Consider the following 11,182-nt stretch of genomic DNA (forward strand, 5'->3'; position numbering starts at 1 on the left):
ATGCACCACCGAACACTTTAGATGCCAACTTTCTTCCTGGTCTCGGCGCTGCGATCCCGCCCAGCGATATGCAGCCATAAGGACTTGAGTGTGGTTGGGTTCCCACGACACGTTTGCCCGTCCTTCTCAATTTAGGGCACGGCCAGGCTGAATCGCCCAGAGCTCATAAGGAGTGTCCGGCTTTGTCCTGGGATGCAAGGCGAAGGCTTGATCTTAGCTCAAATCTCCGAAGAGACAAGGAAAAAAATGCATTTGGCTACGGTCTAGCCTCCCTCCTTGACCATAATATGCACGTTGTGTTTCCTTCCCTTAATCCTCTTATTTTTAAGCGTCCGGATAAAAAAGACTTTGGTGTTGTGGAGCCAGCGGAGCACCATTCCCACGTGCATGAAAGGGAAGTTGCAGCAACCTCGGGGGGCGGGGGAGGATACCGCCGTTTGTCATAGAGAGGGGGCAAAGTGTCAGGGAAACCCCCCATCCAATAGCCGCGTAAAAGGGGCAAGGCAAATGGATAGCGTCCACAAAGAGGGCAGAGATAGAAGCGCATTTACAGCAAACAATTTATAACGATTCTAAGTCAACCAGGTCATAGTTGTCCCAAAGATGCTTTTTCAGGAGGCAACTGGACTGTATTTTGAACAGAATAGAATAGAGAATTAGAATGAATAGAATAGAATTCTTTATTGGCCAAGTGTGATTGGACACACAAGGAATTTGTCTTTGGTGCAGATGTTCTCAGTGTACATAAAAACACAAGATACATTCGTCAAGAATCATAAGGTACAGCACTTAATGATAGTCATAAGGTACAAATAAGCAAATCAGATCATATTAGGAAAAAATATTACTATAAACCATAAGGATACAAGCAACAAAGTTACAGTCATAAGTGGGAGGAGATGGGTGATAGGAACAATGAGAAGATTAATAGTAGCGTAGACTTAATGGATAGTTTGACAGTGTTGAAGGAATTATTTGTTTAGCAGAGTGATGGCATTTGGGGAAAAACTGTTCTTGTGTCTAGTTGTTCTGGTGTGCAGTGCTCTATAGCGTCATTTTGAGGGTAGGAGTTGAGACAGTTTATGTCCAGGATGCAAGGGGTCTGTAAATATTTTTGTAAATATAAATAAATATATTTATAATGTAAAATATATAAATATAAATATATATATTCCTTGCAGACAGCTGGTAATTTGCATCCTTTTAGAGAGTTTTTGAAGCACTTGGAGGTTTATCTGTGTCCTGAGGAGCAGCTGACTGCAAGAAATATAAATCCTTCCATTCCCTACTATCTTGTCAGAGCTGAAGAAGCTTTTTGGACAAGACATGAAACATCTTCAAAGAAAAAACAAGAAAGTCCAGTTGCCTCCTGAAAAAGCACCTTTGGGATTTACAGCAACCGCAGATATAAGTCTTGACAGATGCCAATCAAGGTAGGAATCCTATTCAGAGTTTTTCACCACTGGCGGGTGGCACTGGGAGGGAGGGAGACCTCACCAAGGTTTCAATGCCCCCTCCCCCCCAGGGCTGGAAAACTCTGAATGGGATTCGCACCTTGAACCATTCTCATGAACCAATGGCTTAAAAAATCACTGGTTGTTAAATTAATCCGGTTCTCCGTTGACTTTGTTTGTCAGAAAGTCGCAAAAGGGGATCACAGGACCCCAGGACATTGCAACCATCATAAATATGAACCAGTTGCCAAACATCCCAATTTGGATCAAGTGGAGATGCTGCAAAGGTCGTAAGTGTGAAAAATGGTCATACGTTTTTTTCAGTGGCATTGTAACTTTGGTCATTAAATGAACACTTGTAAGTCTAGAATTACTGGTATGTTCTTCTTGGCTTCTAGGTGCTCGCTAAGAAAGGATTTTTCAAATGACCATCAGATCATTAGTAATCCTTATATGGTAATTAACACACTCTGATGCTAAGGAATTCTACTCCCTTTCCTCACCTGAAAAGAACTGTTCAAATTGCCAGTTGTATTATATTAACACGCTCTGATGCTAAGAAATTAGACATTCTACTCCACCTCCCCACCTTAAAAATACTCTGTTCCAACTGCCAGTTGCCTCACATTCCGTTATACCTCAGATCAAATTGGCAGATGTTCTACTCCTTCACTCAGGAGCAATCTGAGGCTCCTTACAGTACTAAACGTCACTACCTCACCAAAATGTCTATGCCTTCCACATATGGAACTGCTTCCGAATTCAAGGCAGCGGGTGGGTTCCTACTGATTAAGACCGGTTCGGCTGAGTAGATAGTAACTCGGCCAGCTATGTCCCCGAACTGGTTCTATCGGCGGCGCCATAGGAGCCACCATGTTGTTTTTTTACTACTGCGCATGAGCAGACACAAAACACTTCCCTGAACGAACCGGCAGTAATAGAAACTGGAACCTACCCCTGTGCGAAAGCGATATTCCCTAATGTGTTTCAGTCATCGGCCACCACTGAGACAACGGATTGTACACCGAATTTTTCCTGCATAGTCCATCACAGTTTTATCGCGAAACACGAGCATCCACCTAGTGCTAAATAAATAAATAAACAAATCTACATAAATAAAAACGTAAACGTTCGTTTGTTCAAAATCTTAAATCTCCGAAAGTTCTTCACCGATTGCTTTGAAATTTTGACACAACATTGCATTCGAATACGCGTGTGTTTTTATATACCTATATTATATAGATGTCACACCTGTGACAGGTAAAAACATCCTTTTTTGAAAACCAGTGCCACCTGTTGGACATAAAAGCAACACATGCTATACTAAATATTTTACGATTCCATATCAATGTTTCTGATTGCATTGTTATATTGAATGTTCATAGATTTTGATTTATTTTCATTTTGATTTAATTATTTTGTGTGACATTGGGTTGGAATTGAGCTGTGTCGTTTACCATAGCGTTCATTTCGTGAGTATAGTATATTCGGAACAATTCAGCCTCTCTCCAGCTTCATCCCGATGGTCATTTTATATGTGTTGCTGGGCTGCAGCCGCACCCTTTCCTCTTTCCGCCCCTCCTCCAACGAGCTTTGGCCATTTCCGCCAAGGGGAGCCGAAGCCCTTCGGCCTCCCCTCCTGCCGGGCCTTTGATGTCACCTGTGCCACCTCGGCCACCTCCCCCTGCCCTTAAGCCGGCCTCCCACTGCCCAGCCCAGCGGAGCTCCAGATGAGGTGGAAGTGGAGTGTCTTCTCAGCCCAGCCAGCCACGTGCGCTCTCCACCCCCCCCCCCTCACAGCAAGCCAGCTACAGCATCGCCAAGGCAGCTCCGATGGGGCGGCAGTGGCAGTGTCAGCCTGAGGCGCAGCATGAGGTGGCGGCTTCAGCGGTGGCAGCGTCTCTGGGTGGGGCCGTGGCTGGCAGGGGCTGCCTTGGTCTGTGTCGCCAAGGGCAGCTCCTTCCTCTTCCACCTGCTCCTCAGGGGACGCCAGCCACCTCCTCTTGCTGCCGCCGCTGAGGGAAACCGGGTCGGGGGCAGCGGCCACCTCCTCCTCCTGTCAGGCAAGAGACAGGAAGGCCACAGTTTCTTACAAAAGTTGTTCTCTTCTCATCCAGGAGATTTGTGATTGTAATTTTATTTGCTCTAGTAGACATAACTTGGGTACTTAGTAGTTATTAATGCCACCAGCTGTCTCAAGGAGATGTATCTTTCCTAACCTTTCCCCCAAAATTTAATATGGGAGAGATATTGGCCTCCCCCAACCTGTGATGCCTTATTAGCTATGAACAAAGTTACAGGTGGAATAATTTTTATGTTGTACTATAACTTCCTTTCTCTGCAGCACAGAGATATGTATATGGCCATAGCAGTGTTTCTCAAACTTGGGCACTTGATGAACTTCAGCTTCCAGAATTCCAAAGATATCTTAGTGTAAACCAACTTAGCTACCTGGAGAATTCAGGGAGTTGAATTTGTACCCATTTCCAATGGCCAAGATTGAGAAATGTTGTAGTAGAAGTTGCAGCCTTTCCACCTATCTCTAGGGCAACACTTAACTAAGACCAGTTGTTGTTTTTAGTTGCAAAGTCATGTCCGACCCATCGTGACTCCAGGGACAACATTCCTCCAGGCCTTCCTGTCTGCTACCATCCCTGGAGTCCACTTAAGTTCATGCCTACTGCTTTGGTGACTCCATCCAGCCACCTCATTTTCTGTCATCCCATTCTTCTTTTGCCCTCCATCTTTCCCAGCATTAGGCTCTTCTCCAGTGAGTCCTTCCTTCTCATTAGGTGGCCAAAGTATTTGAATTTCCTCTTCAGGATCTGGCCTTCTAAAGAGCAGTCAGGGTTGATCTCCTCTAGAACTGACTGGTTTGATCACCTTGCAGTCCAAGGGACTCACAGGAGTCTTCTCCAGCACCAGAGTTCAAAGGCCTCCATTCTTTGGTGCTCAGCCTTTCTTATGGTCCAACTTTCACAGCCATACATTGCAACTGGGAAAACCATAGCCTTGACTATACACACTTTTGTTGGCAGGGTGATGTCTCTGTGTTTTAGTATGCTGTCTAGATTTTTCATAGCTTTCTGCCCCAGGAGCAAGCGTCTTTTCATTTCTTGGCTGCAGTCCCCATTTGAGGTGATCTTGGAACCCCAGGAAAATAAAATCTGTCACTACTTCCACTATGCCCAATCTGACAATGATCAGCAAAATCAAGCTTTATTAAGAAAGAAAGATAAACCGTGAAGTTCTTATCCTAACTTGAAATATTCTTACAAAAGTCAAAGTAGATAAAGAATAGATGCTAGAAATGCACCAATTAGGGACAGCAAAGATACAAACATCAAAAAAATGCTGCAACCAATTGACCACAAGATGGCGCTCATATGTTACAATTAGCAAGCCCTTTTTTTTCTAATTCCTACTTCCAAACTATATTTCAGCTCAGACGATAAGCCTTTTATTTTATGCAAATTTGTTTTCATGTATCATAACAGTATCAGGTCTTTTATAGGGACAAAGATAGAAGGACTCACCAAAACTTTCAATGGGAGAATGGGTGAGGACGCTGATGGAGTCAGAAGAGATGGAAACATTGACAGCTTTGATTAAAGAAAAGACTTGATTACCGTTATGTCTTCTTGGAAATCAGTTTTTTTGGGGTGCAAGGCTGAAAGAAATGAAATGTTGATTTTGGAATTTGAGGATTAGAATGATAAGGGATTATAATTCTAGAGTAAGAATTTGATGTCTCCTTTTGGTTTATATCTCTACCTAAGATAATTGGAAGCCATTCTTTTTCAATTTTTCTCACCTTTTTTTTGAACCTCTATTTTTTCTTTTTCTTGTCTTTTTAAATTATTTTTCCTTCTTTGCTTACATTTTAATGGTGTGTGTGTGTTTGTGTGTGTGTGTGTGTGTGTGTGTGTGTGTTCGTTCCAGCATAACTCCAGCAATTTCAATCAAACTTGGTACACAGAAAACTTACTCTCTGGAAACAAATACTGTGGTGGTAAGACATCCCTAAAACTCCTTTGGGGTGTGTTCTGTTAAGATACAGCCTGTTGTGTCTTGAAATGGCTTCTATTGTACAGCGCAGTGGAGGTGCCATGGTAATAACTTCATAGTACTCCACAAGGGGTCTCCCTCTGGTAAGGGGGAAAATCCAACATTAGAAATTACATTTGGTCCGGACATCCCCCCCCCCCTATAAATAAATACCCAGGCTGATAGCTGATAACACAGGATTATCAGCTATTATATAAAAAAATACCTCATCTAAGATGAGAGTTTTAAAAAACAGCTGAAATTACAACAATCAGTTTTCAAATATCCTTATTAAAAAATAAAACCAGCACAGTTCTTATCCAAATGTTTTCCCATTCCTATAGGGAATGTATGATCCTTTGAAACAAAATATTACCTCTGTTCAAATTGTTAACTGGCAATTTTTTCTTCCTGGAGATTCCGGTTTATTGGATTTAGCTCTTCTTTGGTTGCCCCAGGGGTTTGCCATTATTTTTTAAAAACTTTCCAAATCTCTTAAATCCAGCAAAGAGGATGACGTTGTGGCATCCCTCACTGCTGCTTAGTGGAAGGCTGTGTCTTTCCCTTGGAATGCTGAAACTCGGGTAGAGAGATGGATGAATGGATGGATGACAGTGAGTTAGGAATGGAATTTGCAGGCTGTTTTTATGACTTGCAATAGGAGTTCAATTGTAAAAGAGTAGTGCACAAGAAAGTACTTAGTTGGAAGAAATGTCCAGATGGGTTCAGTTCCGAGTGGGGAAAAAGACACTGGAAATATGGAGGCTGTTTGGAAAGATGATGGTTTAATGGTGGATAGGATCATATGCCTTGGAGCTCCTGTATGAAAAGGAAAGAGATGCTGAGAGTCCCTGGGTTTTATGCTCTCTCTGGGCTTTGAATTTCCTGGGGCACAGGAAGAGTATCCTAATTGGTTGCTGCCAGAGGTCATAGCTAGCTTTGTAGGTTGTCTGTGTGCCAGGTTTGGTTGAAACTTGGTGGGTGATGCAATTAAGGGCAATGAAATGGCTCTGCCTGAAGGGGATAGATCTTAGTTATGTAGAAAGACTGGTTCAGGCCTTAATGGCCCATTGATAAAGGTGGGGGTATTTCTTAAGTCTGTTTCCTGCCTAAAAACATGTTTCTCCATTTCTTATCCGGGGAAATATAATATTCTGCCTTTTTGATATTTCCTAGGATATTTCATTTTTCTAGTAAAGGAGTGGGGGGGGGTAACTTCCTTTAATAGTAAACTGGCCGAATTTTGATAAGCATCCATATGAAAGGTACAAGATTGGTACACTACTCCAAATCCATTTTGTTACACAAAATGCTAGGATTTGTTTATTTGTCACTTAGATTATTGGGGGCTGAAAACCAGGCTTTGTGGCCTCCAGGAAAAAAAACACAATTGATTGTGCAAGCCCAATCAATTGTGGTTTGTTCAGTGAAGCATGGCCAAGCAACTGACTGGTCCCACTGACGGTCAGCCCTGGAGCCATTCCCACCCCACCCCCACCCACTTGACATCTTCAGGGCTGCCACAGTGGAGGTGAGTCCAGCTGTGGGAAAAGGAGGTGGGAGATAGAGATAGCTGGGGGATTGTATCCAAAATAAAATTCTTTCCTCTGAGAACCAAGGACTTTCCCACCAGGTGCAAGGAGGTGGGCTGGCTGGAAAAAGATAGATTAAAGGAAGTATCCAATGATACCAAGTGGATATCAGAAAAAGGAACATTTAGTTGTATCCTGGTAATGTTCTGCAGGTATCTAAAAATTAGTAGAATGCCAACAACATAATGTTGGTTTGTATGATAGTTTTCATTTTAGAAGTCCTTGCCTGCATAAAATAGTGTACACTGGGCATTCCTGGGGCAAAATTAGGATTTGGCTACAACTGTGGCCTTTGGCCCAAAATGTGCCCAAAATAACCAACTAGTAGGATTACCATGGAATGATTAAGACTGGTAATCAGTCTATAGTACCTTCTCTATCTGTAGTTATCTGAACAACTTTGTGTGAAGGTCTGATTGACCAACACCATAGTGAGTGGTGGAGGTTGTTTTTATGAGTGATGGGTTTTATGGGTTCACCTGATGCACCTGGATTTCATTAGATTTCTTACCTTTTTCTTTTTGGCTCTTCACTAATAACTCTTTTTCTGAGCATTGCATTCAGGGTATTGCTTACCATGAATGGTGACAATGGATTGGGATGGATGGCCATATAACATTTTTTTAAAGGAAAAAAAATCAGTGGAGTAAGAAATGAGGTAGCATCTCCCAAATATTGCTTTATATAGTGGAATCTTATTTTTTGAAGTGAAGGAATTTTAAGAATCTGTGTGTGTCACCACCAAAGCGAATAATGGACTAACGGTCTTAGGAAGAGGAAGGAAGGAAAGGAAGGAAGGAAGGGAAGGAAGGAGGGATGGAAGGAGGGAGGGAGGGATGGAGGAAGAAAGGAAAAGTGGGAGGCAGTGGGAAGAAGGAAGGGAGGAAGAAGCAAGGAAGGGAGAAGGAAGGGAGGAAGGAAGGAAGAAGGGAGGGGGGAAGGATAAGTGGGAAGAAGGGGGAAGGAAGGAGGGAGGGAGGAAAAGTGGGAGGCAATGGGAGGAAGGAAGGAGGAAGGAAGGAAGACGTGGGAAGGAAGGAAGAAGGAAGGAATGAGGAAGGGAGGGAGGAAAAGTGGGAGGCAGTGAGAGGAAGGAAGGAGTGAAGGAATGATGGAGGAAGGGAGGGAGGGAAGAAGGAAAGAAGGAAAGAAGGAAAAGAGAGCCAGGAGTGGGAAGAAGGAAGGAAGGAGGAAGGGTGGGAGGGAAGGGAGGGAGGGAGGAAAAGAGAGGGAGTGGGAAGAAGGAAGGAAGGAAGGAAGAAGCAAAGGAGGGAGGACAAGTGGGAAGAAGTGGGAAGGAAGGAAGGAGGAAGGAAGGAAGGAATGATCATGGAAGGGAGGGAGGAAAAGTGAGAGACAGTGAGAGGAAGGAAGGAAGAAAGAAGGAATATGGAAGGAGGGAGGGAGGAAGGAAGAAGGGAGGAAGAGTGCGAGGCAGAAAGGTAAGGAAAGAGGAGAGAGAGAAGGAAAATAGAAAGAAGGGAGGAGGAGGAGGGGAAGAGAGGAGAGGAAAGAAGGGGAGAAGAGGGAAGGGAAGCGAGCCAAAGAGGCATAACAACGGGTAGCCAGACATATATTGGACATGAAAGGAGATATTTGAAACCAAGGACTGGCTGAAGGGGTAGCCCTGCCTGGAGTTTCCCTCACAGGTTCCTCAACTGCTTTGAAAAAGAGGCATGAAAATCTCAAGGACAGCAGCTGGCCTTATTAAGATGTCCTCCCAACCTTCCAGTGCGGAGAGGTGGTTAAATGTTTTCAAACCTAGCCCTGCTCTGGCACCGAGCAACAGCCTTCCTCCTCTCAGCTGCCTGAAAGAAGGGATGGTTTTGATTAAGTTAATGAAAGAGGACAACGGAAAAGAAGAAAAAAAGAAAGAAAGAAGGAAGGGAAAAGCGGGAAGGAAGGCTCGTGCGTGCTCTGGGCTGGGAAGTCACGATTTCTTGCACAGGCCATGCGTCACTCCCTTCTCCCATTGGGCCAAGGAAACGGAGGCCTGTTAATCCCTGGGGAACCTCCAATGCTCTACAATTAAGAATAATGGCATGTGGGGTTTTGAGGTTGGGCAGGAAAGATTGTAAAAGGGGGTAAAATCCACTTAATTCTTGCATTTTGCAATTTGGACTCAACTGTGTCATCGTAAGTGAAGGATTACCTCTATTAATTAGATTCAGCCTGGGGCTGTCATGATGCCTGAGACTTAAATTAGCACACGTCCTTGTAGTGTGTTGTGTGACCATTGTGCCCCAGTGGCAGTGGTGGGATTCAAATAATTTAACAACCGGTTCTCTGCCCTAATGACCATCTGGGTAGGTGGGGCTTGGTGGTCATGTGACTGGGTGGGCGTGGCCAACTCAAGGTCACTCAGGTCGATGGGCGCTTTGCCTTAGCTGTTACAATGTAATAAGGGTTAACCAGAGAGGCAGTTTCTGTAAGCAGGTCAATAAAGATTAGGATGGAAACAACACTAGAATGTTTTCTTCCTTCCTTACAGGATTAATCATGTAAAGTGGAAAAAATACAAAATGAGATTTCTTCCAACAATCGGTTCTCTGAACTAGTTAGAAAGTTACCAACCGGTAACGAACCGGCTGAATCCCACTGACCAGTGGGGAAACTTTACAGCTCATTGGAACACATGAATGAAGCAGAGCAGCAAAGATGATTAGGGGACTGGCGGCTAAAACATATAAACATATAAAGAACGGTTGCGGGAATTGGGCATGTCTGTTCCAAGGGTGGGTTGCTGCCGGTTTTACTACTGGTTCGCAACGGGCGCAACGGGCGCTGTTCGATGTAAATTGTTCTTTGCCATGCGCAGAACAATCTACAGTGAATTGCACACGCACAATCACTAAAAAACCAAAATGGTGGTGGCCCAGCAGCGCTGAACAAACCAGTTCAGGAGCATGGCAGGCCTGGGTCACTGCCAGTTCTGCGACCCAGGCCTCAATTCCACTACTGATTTGGCTGAACCGGGCCAAACTGGGAGCAACCCACCTCTGGTCTAGTCTGATGAAAAGAAGGACTAGGGGAGACATGCTAGCAGTCTTCCAATATCTCAGGGGCTGCCACAAAGAAGAGGGAGTCAAGCTATTCTCCAAGGCACCTGAGGCTAGGGCAAGAAGCAATGAGTAGAAACTAATCAAGGAGAGAAGCAACTTAGAACTGAGGAGAAATTTCCTGACAGTTAGAACAATTAATCAGTGGAACAACTTGCCTCCAGAGGTTGTGAATGCCCCAACACTGGAAGTCTTTAAGATGATGTTAGATAGCCATTTCTCTGAAACGGTATAGGGTTTCCTGCCTAGGCAGGGGGTTGGACTAGAAAACCTCCAAGGTCCCTTCCCATTCTTTTCTCCTCTCCTGTTCAGATTGGGCTATTCAGCAAATTTTATTCCAGCTATGCCATGTAAACAGTGCTTTTCTAAGCCTAAACTACTTGCTTGGGTTATTAGGAGGATAAAGGGAAGGAATGGGAATATTTACTGTGAGCTCTGGACAAGGAAGGTGTGTGTGTGTGTGGGGGGGAGAGAAATAGGATGAATTTTAGATGTCCCCGGTCCTTTTGTCATTTCTGCAAGTTTACCCATCATTTTACATATTATAAATTAGGAGCTCCCCATCTCAACTCTGTCATTGTTTGCATGTTGCCATCTACAATTCCCATTATTGTAGTCAGCTAAGGCTGAGGAAGTTAGTTTACAGTGTCTCTGACTGACCCAAGGGGCAACTGAGCTCTGAGTGTTTTATACCCCAAAGTCTAGAAGTGGACAGAGACTCATGGTCTGAGTTCAGCCTCGGCCATGGAAACTCACTGGATGGTTTTGGGTTGGTTGGAGCTGTTGGTCTACCTCACAAGGTGGTTGAGTCTGGTAGAACATGAAAACCCGTTTGACAACCCTGAAGAAAAAGCATGAAATATAACATCCCGTCGCCCTAAAAGAAAAAAAGCTGGACATCACCTGGTTTGATACCTCAACATCTTCATCAGATATGAAGGTATAAAACATCTTTTTTTAAGTGGGGAGTCCTCCCTCCCATTCTTTCCCTCCCTCACTTCCCCCTTCCTCTTCCTTCCTTCCTCCCACT

The sequence above is a fragment of the Thamnophis elegans genome, chromosome Z (genome assembly GCF_009769535.1).
Source record: "Thamnophis elegans isolate rThaEle1 chromosome Z, rThaEle1.pri, whole genome shotgun sequence".
Taxonomy (NCBI): Eukaryota; Metazoa; Chordata; class Lepidosauria; order Squamata; family Colubridae; genus Thamnophis; species Thamnophis elegans.